Source organism: Hemicordylus capensis, chromosome 3 (assembly GCF_027244095.1).
Source record: "Hemicordylus capensis ecotype Gifberg chromosome 3, rHemCap1.1.pri, whole genome shotgun sequence".
Taxonomy (NCBI): Eukaryota; Metazoa; Chordata; class Lepidosauria; order Squamata; family Cordylidae; genus Hemicordylus; species Hemicordylus capensis.
This window is the reverse complement of record NC_069659.1, coordinates 37,627,986-37,651,288: the sequence shown is the minus strand read 5'-3', so window position 1 is coordinate 37,651,288 and position 23,303 is coordinate 37,627,986. Positions and strand designations below refer to the sequence as shown.

At 44.2% G+C, this 23,303-nt stretch overlaps 1 protein-coding gene across 10 annotated transcripts in view; it reads right to left on the bottom strand.

Annotated features, from left to right (window-relative positions):
* The window catches only part of WASF3 (WASP family member 3), a 59,036-nt gene extending 35,948 nt beyond the window's left edge, over nt 1-23,088 (bottom strand). For 2 of the 10 annotated variants that reach the window (XM_053306566.1, XM_053306561.1), the window contains exon 1: nt 22,863-23,004. The gene's annotated coding sequence lies outside the window, so the exon portion shown is untranslated. The other 8 variants (XM_053306565.1, XM_053306570.1, XM_053306560.1 and 5 more) reach the window with 8 other exon arrangements.
* Between the last annotated feature and the right edge of the window lie 215 nt (nt 23,089-23,303).

Below are 23,303 nucleotides of genomic sequence, written 5' to 3'. Positions count from 1 at the left end.
TTTAAGCAATAGTAGTCTGGTTCTATCTTGGTTCAAGTGGAGCCTTCCCCTTTTGTACAGGCTCTGCTTGCCCCAAAATGTATTCCAGTGCCTAACAAATCCAAACCCATCCTGCCAGCACCACTGTCTCATCCACGCATTGAGATCCCTCTCACTGGCCCTGTGTGTAGAATAGGTAACACTTCAGAGAACACTACCCTGGGGGTCCTGGACAATAAATTTGGCTTCTAGGAGCAACCCACTGCATTTCCCAACATCTTTGATGGCAATGTGCACCATGACAGCTGACACCTCCCCAGCCTATCTAGATGCCGCTTGACATCTGCAACCTTCGCACCAGGGAGGCAAGTCACCATGCAGCCTACACACTGGTTACAAATCCATCTCTCTATGCCCCTAATGATCGAAACACCCACTTATGTTTCTTTTTAGAATGTGAGCCCTTTGGGGACAGGGAGCCATCTTATTTGTTATTTCTCTTTGTAAACCGCCCTGAGCCATTTTTGGAAGGGCGGTATAGAAATTGAATTATTATTATTATTATTATTATTATTATTATTATTTATTATTTATTACTAGGAAGCCCCCAACTTCCGGGAAGAGTATCCTCTGTGCAACCGGATATGGGTGCATCATCCAAGAAAGCGATCCCTTTTAGGGAAGCATTCCCCTCTTCTTCAGACTGATGTCATCCTTCTTTCAGACATTCATTCTCCATAACATAAGAGGAGATGTCAGCCTTGGAGTGGGATGCTTCTACCACATCCCTGAGGGTCTCGTCCACATACTTCTCTGCCTCCCTGAGTTTCTCCAGGCAAGCCACCTAGATCACACCCATGATTTCTGCCCCTCGGGCAAATAGTGATATATACAACACTCTGTGCTTGCATATGGGAAGCACCCCCTCCCCTGCTGGCATTCTATCTTCATAACTGGTTTTATTGGCTATTTAGAATATACACAGCTTGTTTACTTGACAGCTGGGTCTTAGCTGCAGTTGTCAGCTAATCTTATTTATTTATTTATTTATTTATTTATTTATTTATTTATTTATTTTATACCCTACCCAAACTTACATCTCTGGGCGGCTAACAACAATTAAAACACATATAAAAGTTAAAACAGTTCAACATATAATACATATAAAAGTTAAAATAATACAATAATTTAAAAACCATAAAATTAACAAACAGTATTTTTTAATTAAAAACCTGAGAAGGCTTGGGTAAAAAATGGGTTTTCAAATGTTTTTTTAAAAATAGCCAGAGATGGGGAGGATCGTAACTCAGCAGGGAGCGCATTCCACAATCTTGAGGCAGCAGCCGAGAAGGCCTGTCTCTGTGTGACCACCAAATGAGTTGGCGGTAACTGGAGACCGACCTCCTCAGATGACCTCAATGGGCAGTGGGGTTCGTAGCGAAGAAGACGCTCTCTTAAATACCCAGGACCTAAGCCATTTAGGGCTTTATAAGTGATAACTAGTACTTTGTATTTTGCCTGGAAACCTATCGGCAGCCAGTGTAACTCCAACAGCAAAGGAGTAATGTGGTCTCTCCGAGATGACCCAGAGACCAACCTGGCTGCCTCATTCTGAACCAACTGAAGTTTCTGGACTACGTAGAAAGGCAGCCCCACATAGAGCACATTACAGAAGTCACGTCTGGAGGTTACCAACAAATGTACCACTGTTTTGAAGTCCTTGATCTCAAGAAATGGACGCAGCTGGCCTATCAGCCGAAGCTGATAGAAAGCACCCCTGGCCACCGCCTCAACCTGAGAAACCAAGAAGTGTGGATCCAGGAGTACTCCCAGACTGTGGACCTGTTCCTTTTGGGGAAGTGTGCAGCTAATCCCCACCCACTGTCTCTCTAGGCACAACTAAAACTGCCCTGTCAAAATTAAACCCCTAGCCAGCCAAAACACAAACCCTAGAAAAGACTAGTCATAACAAATTTACCTTGTCCTTTCCACCTTGTTTTCTTGTTCATTTATTTGCTTATTTGTTTGTTTTCTTGCTTCTTTAGGAAATAAAACAAAATTTGATGCCTCCCCTGGTCTGAGCCTTGACTTTTCAAGACTTGCTTCCAAACTAAGCCACCTCAAGAATGTGGGGTGCATACTGGAACATACCAACAGGACAGCCAGAATGCATACGTAAGCTGCTTCTCAAGCAGCTTCAAAATGTTTAAGAGGAAAATTTATCTGAAAGAGACTACCAACCATCTTTGGCTTTCACTGAAAGTTAACAGAGGATACAGCCAAAGATGACCAATGGGAAATGCCAGGTACAGATAGGGTTGCACTGATAAGAATGTAACATCTGAATGTGACCTTTGGGTAGCTAAGCTATCCAAACCAAGTTGATCACAAACTACTATCTTACAAATGCTGGCTGACATCCTGACTACCCAAGAATGCATGTAAATTAAATAGGTTTATTTTATGTTTATTCTTTCTGTCCTTCTATATCATACTTCCATCTTTAACATTTTGCGTATTTTTATTTTATTTTATCTATGATTAGCTCTTTCTCTCATTTTTTTTAAACATAAAGCCTGTGAGTTATCCAGAGATGTCTCTTTTCTGGCGGACAAAAAAGGACTGAGGAGAAGGGTGAGGGTCACATGACTAAGGTGTATGGAGGGGGTGGAGCCTAGCTACCTATCTGAAGGCAGAAAGAAAGGGGGGGGAAACAGCTTGTGAGGGTTCCAGATGCTTCTTCACGCAGGTGTGAAAGCCCATCTGTGTGATGGACAGAGATCACTTAAAAGAAATACAGTTGCAGGGGAAGCCTAATCCAGACCAGGACCATGGTACACCCAAAGAGGTCCTTTCCACCTGTGCTATTTTCTATCCAAAAGTAACTCCAAGATGCTATTTAGGCCACTTTGATGACATATAGCAGTTTTTGGATACAATTTTTTAAATATAAAAACAGCCAGTTCCTGTTTTTTCATTAGTCACTGAGTGGAGCACCAATGCGTAACACAAGGCAGAACTACCCACTTTTTTTCAATCTGTCCCTGTTGAGGCAGATAGGCCAGAGCAGTGAATCTGTTCAATCATCCAAAAACTTTCAGTTTAAGATCAGAGTCAAGACACTTTCAATTGTCACATGCTCTAAAAAGCATGGAGATTGCAAGTGAAGGTGCCAGTAACAAGTTAAGGTGCGAATCCCTCCCAACACTTTCCCTGTCAGGTCAGATTTGACTGGTTCAGACAATTTGGCACAGGCCTAACAGAGACAACAAAGGAGGAAGTACGACACAAGTATAGCAAGGAATGAATGGGTAGAAGATGCATTACACATGATTAAGCTTGGCTACAAATGGGGATGAGAAGATAAGCCAAGTGCTTCAAGGAACAGCTGGGTTTTGAAGAAGAATGGTGAAAGATGGGCAATGAGCAGCCTCCTCGCTAGGTGGGTACTCTGGGTTCCTGAGAACTGTACATTATTAGGTTTCTACTTAGAGACCTGCAGCAAGTGTTAAGATTCATAAATGCCAAGCCTTTCATGAAAATTCTTTTCCCCCAACTCCATCCACTACCTGATCAGCAAATTGAAGGAAACTTCATCTCCCTGCATACACTTTATCACTTGCCTTTTTCTCCCCCTACCTCCAGTCCCATCCCATCCCTCTCATGTTTGCACCACATGCATATTGCACCCACCAACTGATTGTCTCATTGACCACTTCTTTCATGTGCCTCCTCCCTTCTTTGCCCATCTCTAGTTCTTTCCTTCCCCTCTATCTCCCAGGATGATGAATGCATGGTTCAGGGAGTTTAACTGCCCTTAGCACAATACAAGAATAGTAATTTGTTTCTAGTGACACAATAGCAGTTTTCACAGTGTGCAAGCATGCCCTGGCACAGTTTGGGAATTACTGGCCTAGGGTAACAGATAAGACTAGTTTGTAGTCTGAACTAAAGACTTACAGAGAAAAAGAACTGGCATAGTGAATGCTGCTGTTTGACCAAGATATTTCAAGCTCACCTGAAGTAGCATTTGTGATCTCCTGAGACTTATTTGGAATAAAGTTGCAGTTGCAACTGTATTCAAGTTGTCACAGAGCCTGCACCAAATTGCTTGAAGGATCTGAAGGGAGTCTCCTCCACTGTAGTTTTATTATTGCTGTGAAATTCTCACAATCTCCTATTGTGAATTGATTGATTCAGCTCATAAGGACATGTGTTAAGTATCAGTAAAGTCACAATCAAAAAATAGGTTTATGGTGGCAAGTGTTCTGCAAGAATGTCTATAACCAAAAGGGAAACACAAATAAAGCTACATACCAATACATCATATTTCATAATTAAAATACTGGCCCTTTATGGGCCTCCCATCCAGTTTGAATGGTGACCGGTTCCACCGGTTCAAAGGCGGGTGGGGTGCTGCTTTAAGGGTGGGGGAGGGTGCAGTTACCCCTCCTGCCGCTCTTCCCCCACCAGCGCTACAGTTTCCTAAGTCCCTTGGGGCAGCAGCATACCTCCCTGCCATGCCATTGCCCCCATTTACTGGAACTATCCAGAAGTAGCCAATGTGCCAGTGTTGGGGCACGTCGGCATGCACACATGCAGGTGCATTGGCTATTTCCAGATACTTCCAGTAAGCAGGGGTAATGGGGCAGCAGGGACGTACGCTGCTGCCCCGAGGTACTTTAGAAAACCAGAGTAACCTGTTTCAGATATAATTTATTCAATAAATTTGTCTGCCCCTTTCAACAATGTTTACAGAAGAAAAAATTGTTAGAGGTTGTTAATTTTTACCCACAATAGGTAAAACAGCAGAGCACTAAGGAATGAGCACACACTCCAGTTACAGAGTAGGTAGCAGAGGATGGTTTGGATATTGCAGCTATTTAGAGAAAACACATGGAGATCCTTGTATGACTAAACACTAAATATTTATTGGTTAAATACACTTAGATAGGAAAGACCTATCTCTAATCTAAAGGACTACATAATGGATAGGTAAGGAGTGAGAGAGAGATTTTTTCCATCTGCTCTCTAGGAGGAAAGGAAGGATTGTGACTCAGCACAGGAAGTGCTGCAGAGTCAGTTCAGGGGTCATAGAGTAGGGACAGATAGGGAGACCCTTACTCACTGTCTCTACTCCCAATGCCCCTAGTGGTCATTAAGATAATTGGTGCAAAAGGTCGATGCACTGGAAGTTCATCTCCAACAAAAATATCCATTTCACAAATGAACAAATCATAGAACATTAAAAGTAACAAAGAATTCAACCCCCACTGCCATATTATCTGGGCATAGCTCTTGTGAAGGTAGGCAGTTCTCCTGCACAGTCAGTCCCACTGCCTGCTGAAAGGATATTCCCTGACAGTGATCAATCCTTGAACTTCCTTGTCATAACTAGTCCAGGCCCTCAGACTCTCTGCAGCTAGCTCTGGCTTCCTCCTCCATGGATCATACAGCAGAAATGCAGCAAAAGCTTCCTGCTTGTGTGTTTGTATTTTGATCCCACTCGTTTCCTAGAAATCTACCCTTTGTCAGTTATTGCTAAGGCACCCACCCAGTCCTGGCTCCACCTTCACAGCTGCCCACAATTGGCTCCACCTCTCACTACCTGTGGATCCACCCATCACCTGCCTGGCCTGTGGATCCACCCATCACCTGCCCGCCCACTCCCATCCCCATCCCAGGAATCACCAACTGCCACTGTGTTAAAGCTGGCTGCTTGCACAACAAAGAAAGTTCAGAGCTGGAGCTCTATGAAAAATCTTGAAACAGGCAAGACAGAAATGGTAAGGTAAGATTCCTCCCACTGAAGGGGATCAAGCATAAAGTCAATTGTATAGTTCTGCTCCTGAAGCAAGTAAGAGGGGTAACTGATTCCTGGATAGCCACCACTGCATGATAATTGCCTCTTCCACCATCCAGGAGGCCAACTGGAAGAAAGCAAGGCCAAAAATTAATCATCCAAAGCTGCAACAGGCATTCTCCTCTGTAGATGAGTACGCTGGGCTCAGAAGGGAAAGTTTCTCACAGCATGCTTACATTTATCATGCACCAAACTACTGTGCCCTGAAAACACCATATATGAATAACGATTACTGCAATATATTTCTGAAAATATTTTGGATCATAAGCTGCACAGATATTTAGAATCATCAGTAGACTATTCTCATGTTTGCATTATCTAGAGCTAGATGCCAATTCCAACTTGAAAAATACTTAATAAGTTATCCCCTAAATGTTCTCTGCCTGTTCTAAGAATATAAAATTTAAACATGTTAATCAGCCGCAGAGCCAGCCGAAAGGCAGCCTGGATCTGGCATCATCCGATGGCACCTCAAGCGACGTCCTGCGAGTGTTATGTCACATGAATGGGGCATGGCTCAGGCTCCGTAAGAGCCCCATGGGAACTCCCACCCACCCACCCACCCAGCCAGCTCTGCCCTTCCATTTCAGGCAGCATTTGCTGCCTGAAAGCCTCTACTTCCCTTTCTCTTCCTCCATCACGGGAGAGAAAGGGAAATAGCTGCTTCTAGGAAGTTCCAGGCAGCAAACACTGCCTGAAATGAAAGGGCAGAGCTGGCTCAGGGCTCGCTAGAGCCCAGGCAGTGGGAGTTTGTTTGGGGCTCTTATGGAGCCTATGCCATGCCCCCCTGCGGGCTTTGGCAGCCCCTACCATTGGCAGCCTGGGTTCTTTGAACCCATTTGTACAATAGTAGCTCTGCCCGTGATGTTAATATATTTATAAAAAATATAAAAAGTGGGATAGGAGGATACTTTCAAGCCCGTTCCTTTAAAAGCACAAAAAGCAATGAGCAGTCCAGTTATTCAGAGAGCACTGTACGTACTCTGAACACCTAGATTACTCATTGCTAAAGCTGAACATAGTAAAGATTAGATGTTTATTAAAATATTTTATACTGCTTTTCGGCAACAAAATCTGAAAGTGGTTAATTCTCAAAGGTTAATTTGTTTAACTTGCAATGAGAAAATTACCAGAAAGAAGCAGAGCTGAAACCAGGCAAGATATTTAATGAAGATGTTAATTGTGATCAATCAATATTAGTTGCTTATGGTTGCATTCTATTAGCTGTATATCAAGGATGGACAACCTATTGCTTGGATGAACAGTACTCTTTATTTGTGTTTATATGCCACTCTCTCCTTGGAGTTCAGGGTCACATCAAGCAGTAAATCTAGCTCTCAGAAAAAAGAAAGAGAAACACTAAATTCGAGTCTTGTAACCTTCCTACAAGTTGTTCTCAGACATATGCATAGGCCAAAAGAGATTGGGTGGGGGAGGAATTGAATGAAGAAGAAAGCAGCAGAACCAAATTCAGTCTGCTGATCCTCAGAACTGTGAAACTATGGTCATGTGGATTTATGGCCATAGTCCATAAATCATTTCCCCCTACATGCAACACAAAAAGTTATGAAGAGGCTAACATTCAGGTTAAATTACTCACAAGTGGTCGTATTAAAATCATAACCACCTTGGTGCACTAATTTCAATGGGACTACTCTTGAGTAATTTAGTCTGGATGTCAGCCAGAGTATAGGCCTTGGGACAGTTTTGCTATGTGCATCTTCCACTTACAGAATAAAAACCAAAATACATGGACAAACAGGAGTTGCACCTCCTCACTTTTAGAGCTTTTCAGAAGGCCTTTCCTTTAGTTTGCACAATTTAATACCATATGTGGGGCTGCAAAGAGCACCAAAACATACTGTTCTATCGATCAGGTAAGGACAAAAGCCTGGGCCCCTGATATGCATACTCTGCTTGGATGATCGAAAGCTTTTTACTGCCTTCCTATCAAAATGCTGACATCAGGAATTCCTGAGTACATATAGTTCCAGGTAGCACACCAGGGTAGCCGTGGAGGTCACTGGTTCCAACCGTGTATCCAACAAAGCAATAAAACTAGCCAGATACAGTAGCAGTTTCATGTTGTGATGTATCCTCTCTAGAACAAGAAGAGTTTTGTTTTGAAAGCTAAGCTGTGTCATTACCATTCAATTTAAGTTTGCAAAGCACTTAACTCTTGATTCAGCTGAAGATGAAATCCTACAGAATGTTTTGAAAGGAACTTCTATTAGAAAAATGCAGCAGTTACAACAGACAATATGGATGTTTTCAAACTGTTTTAAAAGGAAAATAAACACTGATCTTTCCTGCAAGAATAACATTTTGTAGCTGCATGAAATATGTAAGCAGCTGACTGATTGCATGATGATTTTATGGATGCAGCAATAATGTTCTGCATATCCCCCCATGTAGAACAATTTGCAGTCCTATGAAGGAAAAACATTGTATAAGTATACAGCTTGAGAAGTTCAAGATCTTTCAGGGCTCTCTAAGTCTTGGAGAGCACACAAAGAGCAAGGAGTAGGGGTGTGCATGGTCCGGAGTCCCCACAGGTCCGGCAGCGGGGGACTGTTACTTTAAGCAGGGGGGTGGTAGTACTTACCCCCCACACACACACCACTCTTCCCCCTCCGGCGCTGGTCCATGGAAAAATCTTCTTGGGGCGGCAGAGTTCCTCCCTGCCGCCCCTGCCCCCGTCGTTCTTTGTAAAGCCTTAAAAGAGACAGGCGCTAGTGGCGCGCATGTGCCCTGCATGGTGCGCGCGCTCATCTCTGACGCTGCCCCGTGTGTGCTGCATGACGTATGTGGCGCACGCGCGGCAGCGTCAGAGGCGAGTGCGCGTGCCGCGCAGGGCGCATGCGTGCCGCTAGCACTTGTCTCTTTTAAGGCTTTACAAACAACGAAGGGGGCAAGGGCGGCAGGGAGGAACTCTGCCGCCCCAAGAAGATTTTTCCATGGACCAGCGCCGGAGGGGGAAGAGTGGCGGGGGGGTAAGTACTACCACCACCACCCCCCGCTTAAAGTAACAGTCCATCACACATCCGGACCGCCGGACCTCCAGACCGGTCCGGCGGTCTTTCCCATGGCGCCGGACCAAAACCATGCACACTCCTAGCAAGGAGGATTGTTTTGGTACATGGCTATCTTTTGGAGCAAAAAAGGTAATTTGAAAGGGGAAGATAACAAGAGGTGTGGGGTATGAGAGAGAATCACAATCAAACAGAATACAGATGACTTAGTCATCTTAGTTATCACAAATCCACTGAAACCACAAATCTTGATCTAGTCTCAGATGAAATAAAAAGCAGAGTTTGGTCACTGAAAGAAACAGACCTGTATAGCATTCACCAGGGGCGTAGCAAGGTTGGAGTGGGCCCAGAGACAAGATCTTAAAATGCCCCCCCTCCCACTGAAGCTCAGCTCATGAAGTAAAGAAATCTTAAATGAGGCTGAATAGTGGTAACAAAAAGCATAGTATAATTTATATATATATATATATATATAAACCTATGTGCGACAATAGAACATCATCCTAAATTATTTTTTTAAGGTTTTGTAAATTGTGGATGATGCCAGTCATTTAATGGTACTAGAGAAAGACATGCTGTTCTGGTAGCTCCAGGTCTTAACACTCACATCAATTTTGGAGGATGAATACAACTGAAGGAAGCCCGGGCAGGTACGCAGCTGGGGGAGTCAGGCATGTGACTTGCCTCTGGGAGGCCCCCCCAAGGCAGTGGGCCCCCAGACAACTGTCTCCCGTTGTCCTGTTATAGTTACGCCCCTGGCGTGCACACACACACATACTCTTCCTCACACACTCCACACTCCTACTCCATCTCCCTCACACTCTCCCTCCCACACTAAACTAATATAATGACTGCTGGAAGAGAGCTTAAAAAAAAAAGATGATATGCCTCTTCTTGTTATTTACATAGGATCCATAAAATCCAACAAGCAGGGACTAGGACAGGACTCAAAAAGGAAGCAAAAGATGAACAGACCAAGGTAAAGATTTTTGTACTCAGTGCACTCCTTCCTCAGTTTCCTGAAAATGAAGCAGATACAGTGGCTTTTATGTTTTCTATTTTAAGCAAATATTAAAACCACTAAACTGTAATTTGCATCTGCTTGTTTAGAGTTGACATATTTATGCTATGAAATATTTTAGAACAGCAAGAGCTACTGGGTTATATGCAGGAATCACAATCTTCTGTTTACCATTGCTAACTGGGCAAAGAGACACCTTTTAACATGGTGATTCTCTTTATTTAGCAGGGGGAGAGTAACTGGCCCTATCCACCCCCAGCACAGTACCTCCAGTGACTGCTGCTGGTGTCTATCTTATGTTTCTTTTAGATTGTAGCCCTTTGGGGACAGGGATCCATCTTGTTTGTTTATTATTTCTCTGTGTAAACAGCCCTGAGCTGTTTTTTGAAGGGCGGTATAGAAATTGAATAAATAATAATACAAATACTAAATATTAGATCATATTAGTTTCCAATTTTGTCTTCATTGCTTTGTTCAGGCTTTTAAAGTCAATGCATAAGCATTTTTCTCAGCCACATGTTTTGCAACCTGATCTTTTCAAAGATTTCCATTATGGATTCAGGTATATAAGTGGTAATTCAGTTAAGAGCAATAAAAGGATGCAACCTTAATCAATATGACCAAGGTTAAAGAAAAATGAAAGCAATGACTCCTCCCAGAGTCAAAGACAAAAACTGATTGGGGAAAGTTACAATAGAAGCTAATTAGAGTCTAGAAAGGTACTTTTATATACAGAGTTTTCATTTTTCTTGTTGCTGTAGCATTCACACAGATGTATGTTTAATTGGGAGCTTAGACAACATATAACATCTATCTCCTCTATATATAATTCTCTAAGGTGTACCCGTGGCGAATCCCGTGTATGGCAGCTCTCGCCAGAGTTCGCAAGCAGAAGCACCATGGTGATTGGGCACTGGGGATCCCATATGCAGATAAAGGGAAGGAGCCTGTGGCACTGTGGTGATTGGACACAGACAGTGGGGATTCCATATCTAGATAGGGAGGAGGAACCTGTGATGGTTAAGGACAGTTGGAGTGAAACTGTTACTGGTCGGAAGATGTTACTGACTGTAGAGGAGAGGAATCTCTCTCTATATATATATATATAAGGATAGCGGGCAGGGGTCTGCGAAGAGTGGGGCTGTGGGGAAGGAAAGAGCCCTGTCAGGAGAAGGAGGCTACCGCTCTGTGTGAATTAGATGAGGAAACAAGATGAACAAGACCTGTTAACTCAGGAAGGAGTTAAGGAGAAAGAGAAATAAAAGAGAAGGAGAAAGAAAGAAGGGAGGGGAAGAGCAAGTGGAGGAGAGAGAAAGAGAAAAAGAAGGGAGGGGAAGAGAGAAAGAAGGAAGGGCGAGGGACAGGCCCAAGCCTGTCAGCTGCATGAGGGGAACGAGCAGCCATGGTGTTGCCTATTGGCAGCAATGCTGCAGCTGCAACCAAGAGGGGTGAGGGGGATGGAAGCAACCAAATGGAGTAGCAGCAGCAGTGTGGCTCAAGTGAGGGTGGAGAGCTCTCTGAGGTGAGAGGCCTGTGGCAGGGGGTGAAGGGAGCAATGAAGTACTAGCGTGCAGATGCTCTGCAAGGGTTAAGGTAGTTTTATATTTCCATTATTACTTAATCTTAACAGAGGCTGACACACAAAATATGCAAATTGAAATCTATATATTCCCCATAACTGTTTTTCCATGGAAACGTTCCAATTTCTAAAAATGTACTGACCAACATCCAGACTAACACTGCACATATGAAGCAGTGAAACTTCTAGTTAAATTTGCTGAGAGAAAAAAATAATGCAATGTTTATGCACAGAATATTTATGCATACATTTGTGCATTATGCATGGAATATTTTCCAGAAAAAAACCCAACTCTAAATTTTCCAGAAAACTCACATGTCTGCTAAACATATATCCTTCAGTATTGCTTTTGCTCATCAGTTGGGACTAAAGGGTTACAGAGTTTTGAAGGTTAGAGCACTCTATTTTTGCTGGAAAAGATGAGACAAGCATGAGAGGAAGTAATTCAGGCAAGCATGGAATGAACCTAAAGTCAGTGATATTATTGTTCATATGAATCATGTTATGTTACCTAACACATACACAATGGAGAACTTCCAAATACATGCAGAAAGCAGTGTTCAAAGGGTCTATTTTATATGCAGCCCATGTTTAAGACAAATTGTGAAGCTAATATGTAGCCAAATATGCACAAAGACAATTCAGCAGTGAGCATTTTATTCAAGTTCTTTTAGTTTATTCTGTAAAAGAACCAAGCACAAGCACCATAAAACTTGTTAATAGGAAAAAGTCCCCCTAATGAATAGAAGCGATGCACTTAATTTTGGTTATTTTTTGCCAACAATGTACACAGAACTTTATAGCAAACAAACAGTGAGGCCCCTACCAATAAGTATGACAATGTGCCAAAGTGCCAGGGACATGAAGAATGCTCTGTCTCAAACACGTTTCATGTTTTATAAATGTTACATCAGTATTTGAGTACAAGTGACTAGTAGGGATGTGCATGAAATGGAGTTTGCATTCTGTTTTGAGCTCGAAATGAAACACAAAGTGGCTGAAACATTTCATCAAAATAGCAGCCGAGACGGCTATTTCAAATAAACAACTCAAAACATTTCAAGTGTTTCAGCCATAGGGAACAATGGGGAAACTCAAAATACCCAATTGTTTCCCATGGGTAGCTCTTAGGGACACCAAAGCTTGTTGTGAAATGATGGGTGCTACCTAGCACCCAACCCACAAAATAAATGGGCAAGCAGGCAATTTAAAACAAATTCTTAACCTTTTCCCCAAAACCCCTTGGGATCCCTCACTCATCCTTGCTGACAAATAACATCATAATAAAACAGAAAATCTGTCACCTCCACAGTGGTATTCTTGATTTCATTGAATGTTTTTATTTGTGGACAGTTAGTCAACTGGACAGTCAAATTGCCAATGTGCAAATTCCACTCAGAGCAGCTCAACATAAGAACATCCCTGATGGATCAAGCCCCAGGCATATCTAGTCCAGACTTCTGTTTCACAGTGGCCCACTAGATGCATTTGAGAAGCCCACAGGCAAGAGCTGAAGGCATGCCCTCTCTTGCTGTTGATCCCCTGCAACAAAGCCAGCGTGGTATAATGGTTAGAGTGCTAGACTAGGACCTGGGAGACCTGAGTTCAAATCCCCATTCAGCCATGATATTTGCTGGGTGACTCTGGGCCAGTCACTTCTCTCTCAGCCTAACCTACTTCACAGGGTTGTTGTGAGGAGAAACCTAAGGATGTAGTTCACTGCTCTGGGCTCCTTGGAGGAAGAACGGGATATAAATAGGGATGGGCCCGGACCGGTCCGGAGGCCATTAAAAAAGCCTCCGGACTGGTCCGGACCTGGGCGGTCCGGTTCGGGTGGGGGGGTACCTTTAAGAGCGGCGGGAGGGTTTACTTACCCCTCCCGCCGCTTTCCCGCTCTGGCGCTGTAAAGTTACAAGTAATTGGGGTGGCAGGACACCTCCCTGCTGCCCCTTCTCCGACGTTGCTTTAAAAATTCCCAGCAGTCCTTTGCGCGCGCACGTCACAGAGACGTGCACGCACGCACAAAGGACTACTGGGAGTTTTTTTAAAGCAACGTCGGGGAAGGGGCGGCAGGGAGGTGTCCTGCCACCCCAATTACTCGTAACTTTATGGTGCCAGAGTGGGAAAGCGGCGGGAGGGGTAAGTAAACCCTCCCGCCGCTCTTAAAGGTAACCCCCCACCCCAGGGCCGGACCGCAGTTGGCGGTTCCGTGCACACCCCTAGATATAAAATGTAAATAAATAAATAAAACTGGTATTCACAGGCAGCTTGCCATTGAGGCTGGAGGTGGCCTATAGTCTCCAGGCTAGTAGCCACTGATAGACCTGTCTTCCACAAATTTGTCCAAGCCCCTTTTAAAACCACCCAAGCTAGCGGCCATCACCATATCTCATGGCAGAGAATTCCATAGATTAATTATGCACTGTGTGGGAAAGTACTTCCTTTTGTTGGTCCTAAATTTCCTGGCCTTCAGTTTCATGGGATGACTCCTGGTTCTAGTGTTGTGAGAGGAAGAAAAAAATTCTATGTCCTCTCTCTTCTCCATGCATAATTTTATACACCCCTATTATGTCTCCCCACAGTTGCCTCTTTTCCAAACTAAAAGGCCCTGATGCTGTAGCCAGGCCACTGATCAACTTGGTTGCCCTCTTCTGCACTTTTCCCAATTCTACAATATCCTTCTAAAGATATGGTGACAAGAATCATACGCAGTACTCCAAATGTGGCTACACCATAGATTTATAAAAAGGCATGATAATATTAGCATTTTTATTTTCAATCCCCTTCCTAATGATCTCTAGCATGGAGGTTCCCTTTTTCACAGCTGCCGCACAGAGTAGACCCTGTCCACCACGACTCCATCTCTCTCTGCTGGTCAGTCACTCAGGGGCGTATCTAGGATAGGGCAGGCAGGGTACATGCCCCGGGCGCCACTTGAAGGGGGGGGTGCCATTTTTTTTAATTAATTTTTTTTTTAATGGCTGCTGAAAACAAAATGGCCACCGTGCATGCTCAAATGGCCTCTGTGAGGCCCTAGGCCATGCCAGGCCTCACAGAGGCCATTTGAGTGTGCGTGGTGGCCATTTAGTTTTCAGTGGCCATTTTTTTAAAAAAAATTAAAAATGGCCACCGCATATGCTCATATGGTCCCTGTGAGGCCCTAGAGGCCAGCGGGACACAAAGAAAACCTTTGCAGACCCTCCATGGCCATTAGGAAGCCCCCTGAAGGGGCTACAGGTAATTTTTTTAAAAAAAATAATATAATATAAGTCAGTGTACACATATTCAGATATGTGACTTGTATGTGACCTTCAGACTTTTTTTCTCCCCCCCCCTTTAAAATTTTTATTGGTTTTTGCAATATCTTAACAATCTCATTACATCCAATTAAACAAATGCTGACTTCCCGCTCGCCAATCTGTGCGAATCACTAATTATACAATTCAACCATTGCTATAGTAATTCAAAACATATATCCTATACCTTACAAACTCGATTTTACTCTACTCAACCTGCTATTATTACTAAATTTCAAACCCTGCTGAAAAATCAATATTAGAAAAATAGTTCTTTAGGTATAGTAAGAATGGTTTCCAATCTTCTTTAAAACATTCCAGGTTTTCATCCCTTATCAGTACTGTAAGTTTTGCCATCTCAGCATATTCCAAAGTTTTTATCAACCAATCTTCTTTTGAGGGCATTTCATTGTTCTTCCATTTCTGCGCATATACTATTCTAGCCGCTGTGGTTGCATACATAAAGATTGTTAAATTCCTTCCGGAAAACTCTCCTTGAGTTATTCCCAGCAGGAAGGATTCTGGTTTCTTAGGAAATGTCATTTAAAAAATTTTCTTCAACTCATTATATATCATATCTCAAAAAGCCTTTGCCTTCCCGCAAGACCACCACATATGAAAAAAAGTTCCCTCACAGTGTCCACATTTCCAGCATTTGTTTGGAACATTTTTATACATTAATGCTAATTTTTTGGGTGTCAAATACCACCTGTACATCATCTTATAATAATTTTCTTTTAAGGTATAACATGCGGTAAACTTTAAATCCATTCAGACTTTTATTTTTCAGCTGATATTATCGTAAAGTTATCTGAAAGATGGGTGTCAGATGTTTGGACAGGGGGCGCAATTTCAGTGCTTGCCCTAGGCGCTATTTTCCCTAGATATGCCTCTGCAGTCACTGACAGCTATCAGTGTATATATGAAGTTGGGGTTTTTGCCCCAATGTGCATCACTTTACACTTGCTTACACTGAACCACATTTGACATTTTGTCACCCACTCCCCCCATTTGGAGAGATCCTTTTGGAGCTCCTCACAGTCTGTTTTGGTTTTATGCTTAGTTTCAGCATGATTTCTGTATCATGTGCATTCAGACTATGACATGAGACACTTCCTTTGTAGTACTTCTTATTGCACGTCATATTCACCACTGTCTTTGCTGGGGAAGTTGCCATCTGGAAGTTGCCATCTCTTTGCCACCATGAAAAGAAGTAGACACTATTTGGTTTCTTTAGCACAAGTTTTCATATGTAACTGCCTATGAAAGCTCACACTATAATAAACCAGCTGGATTCTCTGATCTCTCAGAATGTTTTTTCTTCTTTTTGTTGCTACAGTCACATAATTTCACTTTTCCTGGCCAAGTTGTTTCTCTTTCTCAAAAGCACAAAGTACACCAAGCCCTGACAATAGCCTTGAGAGTCTCCTAGCTTTAATTCAAATGATTTCAAAAATGAATGCAGTATTGACTTCTATGTTCTAGACATGCTCATAACCAAACAAAAAACCAAAGGAGGCAACAAAGAATGCACAATATGGCTAGTACCATAAGATATTGAAAAATGGAATATTTCCCAGATGGTTAAAAAAAATGTATATGCGGATTCTCCCCAAATTTTATTATTTAGAATTTATACCATAGAAACATAGGAAGCTGCCATATACGGAGTCAGACCATTGGTCTATCTAGCTCAGTATTGTCTTCACAGACTGGCAGCGGCTTCTCCAAGGTTGCAGGCAGGAATCTCTCTCAGTCCTATCTTGGAGAAGAGAGCGATCTTCCTCCAATCAGCCAAGACATGAATGGTTTCAATTCCTTCTGCCAGAAGACCCTCGTCAATCCATACTGGATCTGGGTGGGTTTCTGTGCTGTCATTACCTAATCATCCCAGCTGCTGCTTTGTTCCTAGGATGTTTCCCACATGTGTGCTTTTAGGGAGCTAAAGCTATCCCATTCTGTCCCTCTTCTAATACCAGCATTGGCTTAGTGCCACAACTGTGTGTGAGGATCTCTGCACTCACCTGTGAAAAGACGGTTGATGCTGGGTTGGAGCAGAACGCTGAGTAAATGTAGAATGGGGGCTGAGATTGTAAAGCAGTGAACTTTGAAACCACTAGTTAAGAAGTTACAAATTCACATATATATGCATCAAAAAATAGAGGTAGCATCACTGACATCTATTTGAAAGGTAAACTGGAAAGTAAGTCTTGCCTTACTGAACAGTTTTGCATATGATTTCCTGAAGCTTTCTAAAGTGCTGACCAACCAACTTGCATTTACTTTTTTTGAAAGTAAATCACCACCACCACCACAACTTTTTTTAGAAGAGAAAGATGAATGGGGCCCTGCTACACATGGGATCTGCCGCGGTGGAAGGAAGAGGTATTCCCCCAATCTTGCCATGCAAGAGCCAATCTGGAAACGGGGGAAAGGTGGGGGGCACCTTGGGACAGGAGCAGTAGCTGCAGGGGAACAGTAGGTGGGCAGTGGCGGTGGCAAAAGAGCAGACTCAGGAGCAGCAGCCATGGAGGAAGCAACACTGGGAGGACCGGGCAGAGGAATATTTGTGACGGCAAAAGAGTGGGAGGGGGGACTTCTCAGCAGCAGCAAGTGTGAGATTAAGTGAGTGGCTGTTTGTGTTCGCTGTGTGCGGGGGGGGGGGGGAGTTGGACTTTGTGCACGCACACACAGCTTAGAGGGAAGACTGCTCACAAGTTGCATCTGCCATCAGTCTGTGCTGTCTGCTACTGATGTCACCAACAGCTGCATCAACACAATGCTTTTACTACTAATAAGGAAGTGCAAATACTTTGAACTTTTATTATACTTCTGAGCACAACAGCATCAAACACACACATCATCAGGGGAGAGTTTGTCATCAGAGAGTAGGGTCAAATCAAGTGAAATTTATTACACCTATCTTATTCCATCTGGCCACCAATACACTTCCGGGCCCAATTTAAAATGCTGGCTTTAGCTTTAAAAGCTTTAAAATGGCTTGGGACTTGGTTACCTTAAAGACCACTTGCTCCTATCCAAATCTGTCCAGCGCTTGAGATTGACAACAGAAGCCCTGCTCTCTTTTGCCAGTAAGGGAAATTTGGTTGGCAGTTACCAAGGAAAGGGCCTTTTTGGTGTTGTTGGCGCCATGGCTATGAAATTCTTTCCCTAAGGAAATTAGACTGACCCCCCTCTTTCAACAACTTCAGACATTAAATACACTCTTAATTCAGAAAGTTTTTAGCCTTGTACAAAATCAACTTTATCTTGGTTTTATCTACTCTTCTAATGCTGTGAGTTTCTAATTCTTTAATGCATTTCAATTGTTTTCACTGTGAGTGTGTATTATCTTATTTGTTCTGTAAGCCATTTTAGGATTTTAAATTACTTTATTTACCTGAATCCAAGACTAGGTTTTTTCCAAGTCTTTTTAAAATTAGAAATCTAGTGGTTGTCTTGATTTCAGAGTCCTGTTCCTTTGGAGTAAAATACAGGTATAATTGTATTTAACCTCTACTTTTTAAAGGGGTCGCCTTAAATTCAGAGTTATCTTAGATTTGGGTAAATAAAGTAAAAGTGAGCTATAAATCTAGATATACACAACCAAACTACAACACACAGAGAGAACACAGAGAGTACTAAAAGGATGTTCATGTCCTTAGCTACTATGTATTTTATTGTAGGAAAGTGCATCTATTTTAAATGTATTGCTCAGTCCTGCAGTAAACTATACATAGAGCATTTTAAATAACTATGGGGTACCAGTGCAGATGCTAGAGTGTTGTGGCTCCTGACTCAGTTCAGACATCATAATAAAAATACCAGTTTAGAACCTAATGTCTGATTTCAATTTCTATCCACTCACTATCCAAATTCATAAAGTTAACAACAGAGACCAAGTTGCTAATGCTCTGCCATTTGAGATATGAGTGGCAACAACAGACAAAGCGTTCTCATTTTCAGCACCAACTTGTGGAATGCCGCCCCCAAAAGAGACCAAAAGTTTGTATGTTCACCTTACTGTTGGTTTTCCGTCAAGACTTGGCTTGCAGTAGACTTGACTTTTTAGGAAAAGCCTTTGGGTTTATTGATGCTAACTGTAGAATTATTTTCTGCTGCTATGACTGGATGTGTTGTTGTTGTTGTTTATCAATCTCTTTCATTGAAAGTCACAAACATTTTCCCATGGAAAGGTAGTGGGTGTACATTTTTAAAATAATACAGTCACTTCTATCTCTGTTGTTTCAGAAGCCTTTGTGTAATGGCCATAACTATAGTTTGTCAGTTCAGACATCACATCAAACCACAGTTTATACAGATCATCATTTGCGAACTATTTCAAGCCAGGGTGCTTTGGAGTTTACACACTACAACAGCGGTTGTTTACTTCGGCTTGGCAGGATCGTATTGCAATATTGAAATATCATACTGAGATGACTGTATGCGTATTGTGCAAAGCCACCAGCAGGGAGAGCAGTCTTTTCTAGGGATGTGCACAGAGCCAGTTCGGAAGCCCTTTATGGGCCTCTGAACCAGTTCAAAAGACCAGCGGTTTGGCTGGTTCAAAGGTGAGGGGGATAACTTAAAGTGGCCACTGTGCACACACATTGCACTTGCGCACATCACGGCATGTGCACATGCAGCAGCCACTTCTGGTCCGCAATGTACGGGGTGGCAAGGAGGTACACTGCCGTCCTGGCGGGACCGGTTTTAAGAACAGCACCAGTGGGGAAAATGCAGCGGAGGGAGGGCACCCTTCGCAGTCCTTAAAGTTATCCCCCCCACCCACTTCGAATCAGCAGTCGCTGGTTCTGCGTACATCCCTAGTCTTCTCTAGCTTATGCAAACCTCCTACAATGGGAAAATACTGCTATTTCTTGCAACACTGTAGCACTGTAACACAAAGATAAAACCTGAAAGAAGACATTGGAAATGTGAATGGCACCTTGCTGACAGCACAGGGATTGCGATGTCAAAGCACAGGGAGTACGGAAGCACACTTAACGGACAAGTAGTGACACTGTTGTAGCATGTAATCTGGAAGTGCCCAGGGGTGCGGAGGCTGCAAGCACCATCCCCCCACCTCCACAGGCATCATCATCCCAGGGGTCTTCCTGTCTCCGGCTACCACCACCTTTCCTCACCCCACTGGTGTTCATTTTCTCCTCCTTACCCTGCTGAGGCACAACTCTTCTTTCCCTGCTTCTTCTTTCCCTGCTTCACCCAACACGGTAGAAATGCCCCTGCAGCCACTGTCTGGTTTAGTGGCATCATCCAAGCATGCTTGTGTGTAGCTGTGACTGCCTCAGCAGCACGGCCTGAGAATGAAGAGCACCTGACCACACACAGATGAGGGCAGCATCATATATTTCTTTGCCTCAAGCAGCAAAATGTCTTGTACCCCTAGCTATTCTTACACACGCTCTGCATAAGTTCTTCTCCAATGTCCCAATGTTGGTTTAGGTCTCTTTCATATACTCTTCTCCATATTTCACTTCTTGTAGCATAACGATTGAGTTAGTATATCACTTTATTTGCCTCAGCACTAGTAGTTAAGCTTCTGCTTTGCCTACTGCAAAGGCAGGGTAACCAACTAAGATGTCAGCTTCTCATCCCCAACAACAATCAGTCAAGAGTTTAAAATACTTAACAGGAAACATAAGCACACTGTTTGCAGTCTTGCTTGGAATCGAAGAGGGACGCCTAAATTTAGACAGTCCCCTTTTCCACCCACCCACCCCACCCCCACTAATTTCTCTTTCTTACAAAATGAGAACTTTCCCCTTGAGCTCAATCCCACTCAAGCCAGAAAAGAAAAGAAAACACCCAAGGAAGAACTTTTAAAGATGTCCAGAGAGCACTTCTGTGCAAACCATCTTATTAAACAACTTGCCAAGTGAGGATTTACCTACTTTCCGCACTAGGGATCTGCAAACTGGTGACGCTCAGGAGAGATAGAGCAGCAGAGCATTTCGCCTGGTCGACGATGGCAAGGTTTCAGCACAAACAGGGGAAAGGGAACTCACAACAGGGGTGTGGGGTAGGTGGAGGGGAAGAAAGAAGAAGACCACGCAAAGAGGGAGGCAAATCTCTCCATGGGAGGGGGTGGGTCTGCCTCTGCTCCAGTCCAGTAAGAGAGAGGTCGTCTGCAAAGCGGGTCACAAAAGCCCCAGGGCGACCTAATGGGGAGGGGGTCGTGGGAGGAGGCTGGCGCACAGCCTCTCTGTCTCCCACGCACGCCCCCCTCCTTCCATCACTGTTAGGGGGAAAGGGGAGCGAAAGGAGCCCCAGCTCCATGGGAGACTCACCCCATCGATCAAGCCCCGAAAACTAAGCCTGCAGAAGCAGCAGCACCCGCTAGAGCTCGCATCCCACGTCTCGCCCGCCCCGCACAGAGGGGCTCTGACGGGCGCTAATCCCTTCCTCGGCGGGGGGGGGCTGGCGGGGGGGGGGAGAGAGAAAGAGATTAATGCGCTCTCTCTGGGCGGGAAGCATCAAATATAGGGAGAGACAGACAGACAGATACGCAATTTCTCCTCCTTAGACCCCTTCAGTCACTCTTGGGGCAGGAGGAGAGGAGTATAAAGCCGGGGGGTGGGGGGAGGAAAGGAACGACACGGGCTGCCGCTCCTCGAAGGAGGAGACGCGCTTCGAATTAAAAAGCTCCCTTCATTAGTACCATAAATTGCGGGGGTGGGGGGCGCGCGAGGGAGGTCTCGAAATAGCGGCTTCTTTTTTTTTTTAAGGGCGCGCGCTTCCCTCGCGCATTCCATTCGCCCCCCCCCCTTACCTCGCGCCACATTCCATCTGGCTCCTCTCCGCTTCTCTCCCGCTCACTGTCACACACGCGCGAGCGCGCCGCGGCTCCTACGAGGCTCTTCTCCTCGTCGCAGTCAGCGCGAGGAAAGAGTTAAAAAAAAGGGGGGGGAGCAGAAGGCTCCGCTTGGGATGGAATGGAACCCATCTATCCACCCAGCCTTCCCCCCCTCCCCTCGGACGCTCTCTAGTCTCGAGCGTGCACTATATAGCCCCGCCCACTCCCATAGAGAGGGACTAAAGAAAGGAGGTGGGCAAAGCGGGGGCGGGGGGGAGACGGAGTCAGGGTTTGTCCGCGCGACAAACCTGATTGGCGTTAGCTGGAGCCAGTGAGGGAGCAGGGCAGCCCTGTGCCTCGGGGACTTTTGATTTTTATTTATTTTATTTTATCTAAACCGGCGGTGGTGTTCTTATTGCAAGCAATGCCAGCCCTCCCTCCTTCCCCATCCTCTCCTCTCGCCCCGGCCCGCTGGCCTTTGCTCCGAATCCGTTTTCCCTCCCCAATTCTGTCTACTGTTCACCACTCCATCACTTCCTACGCAAGCTCTTACTATCTTCCTACCGGTTCGTTTTCTTAACCTGTGGGGATAATTTCCACATAACGCCAGCTCTCTCGCCTACATTGACACAGGGTTACATTGCAGCCCACACACCACTCCCCCGCCCCACCCCCAAAAAAGTTACGGATTTTTCCGTACCGTCCACCAGCGTCCCACTGAATACATCAAACAAGATTTAAAAATTATTTTTGAATTTAAAAAGAGTGGTTCGGGCTTCTTCTTTGGTTACTGTTATCACTTCGTAATGCACTAAACATTTGGGTTACACACAGTACTCATTTGGTATTAATGCACTAAAACATTTTGGTTTAACATAACACGCGAGCGCACACAAACATGCTGTATCCTACTAGCAACGAGAGCGCAGGCAGGGGTGCATTATTTCAGAAATCTCTACTCCGCCTTTCCCTTATAAAAGCCCTCGAGGTGGCTTACAATACCAATAAAAATCATATACATTATTTCTATATTTAAGACAAAATAAAAGATAACGTATAGGCGGGGCGGGGCGTCCCGTCTCAGGCAATAAATCGGGGTACGATTAAAAGACAGAAAACTGCACATTATTTTAACTTCGGTGGGCGCCACTTATTAGATTTGGGGTCACCTCCCCTACCAGCACATACAGAATGCACAATTCAAGGTGTCCTCACTTTCCTGTTCGTCAACCATGATGGCTATTGCAGTCAGCAAGGAATCCACCCCCTACAAACCTCTCTCCAAGGCGGCAATCCAAAGCATCTGTACTTGGTGAGAGCCAAGTCAGTCCCATTGAGAGCGATATACTTCTTTCCCATTACGCCACGTTTAGGATTAGAGAATGCTGATCTCCTCCCCACACTTCTACCGCATCCCCATCCATACCTCTATCACTGGAATTTAGCAAGGGTTTTATTTCCCCCTTCTTCTGTCGAGAGCAGACCTCTGCTTTGAATATATGAGGGGGGGGGGGTGGGATGTGAGTTAGGGAAGGGAAGGAGAGAGGACTGTGGAGGCCCCTACTGTGCCTACATTGTGAAAGCTAACGCCGTGTGAACAATGTGGCCTGCCCTGTTTTTTTCTTCTTCTCTCCCCCCTCCCCCGCTTTTCTTTTTCTTTTTGTCCTTAGCAGCTCGCCCTGTAACCGAGGCTTTTGTCTAGCACTTTTAAGACTC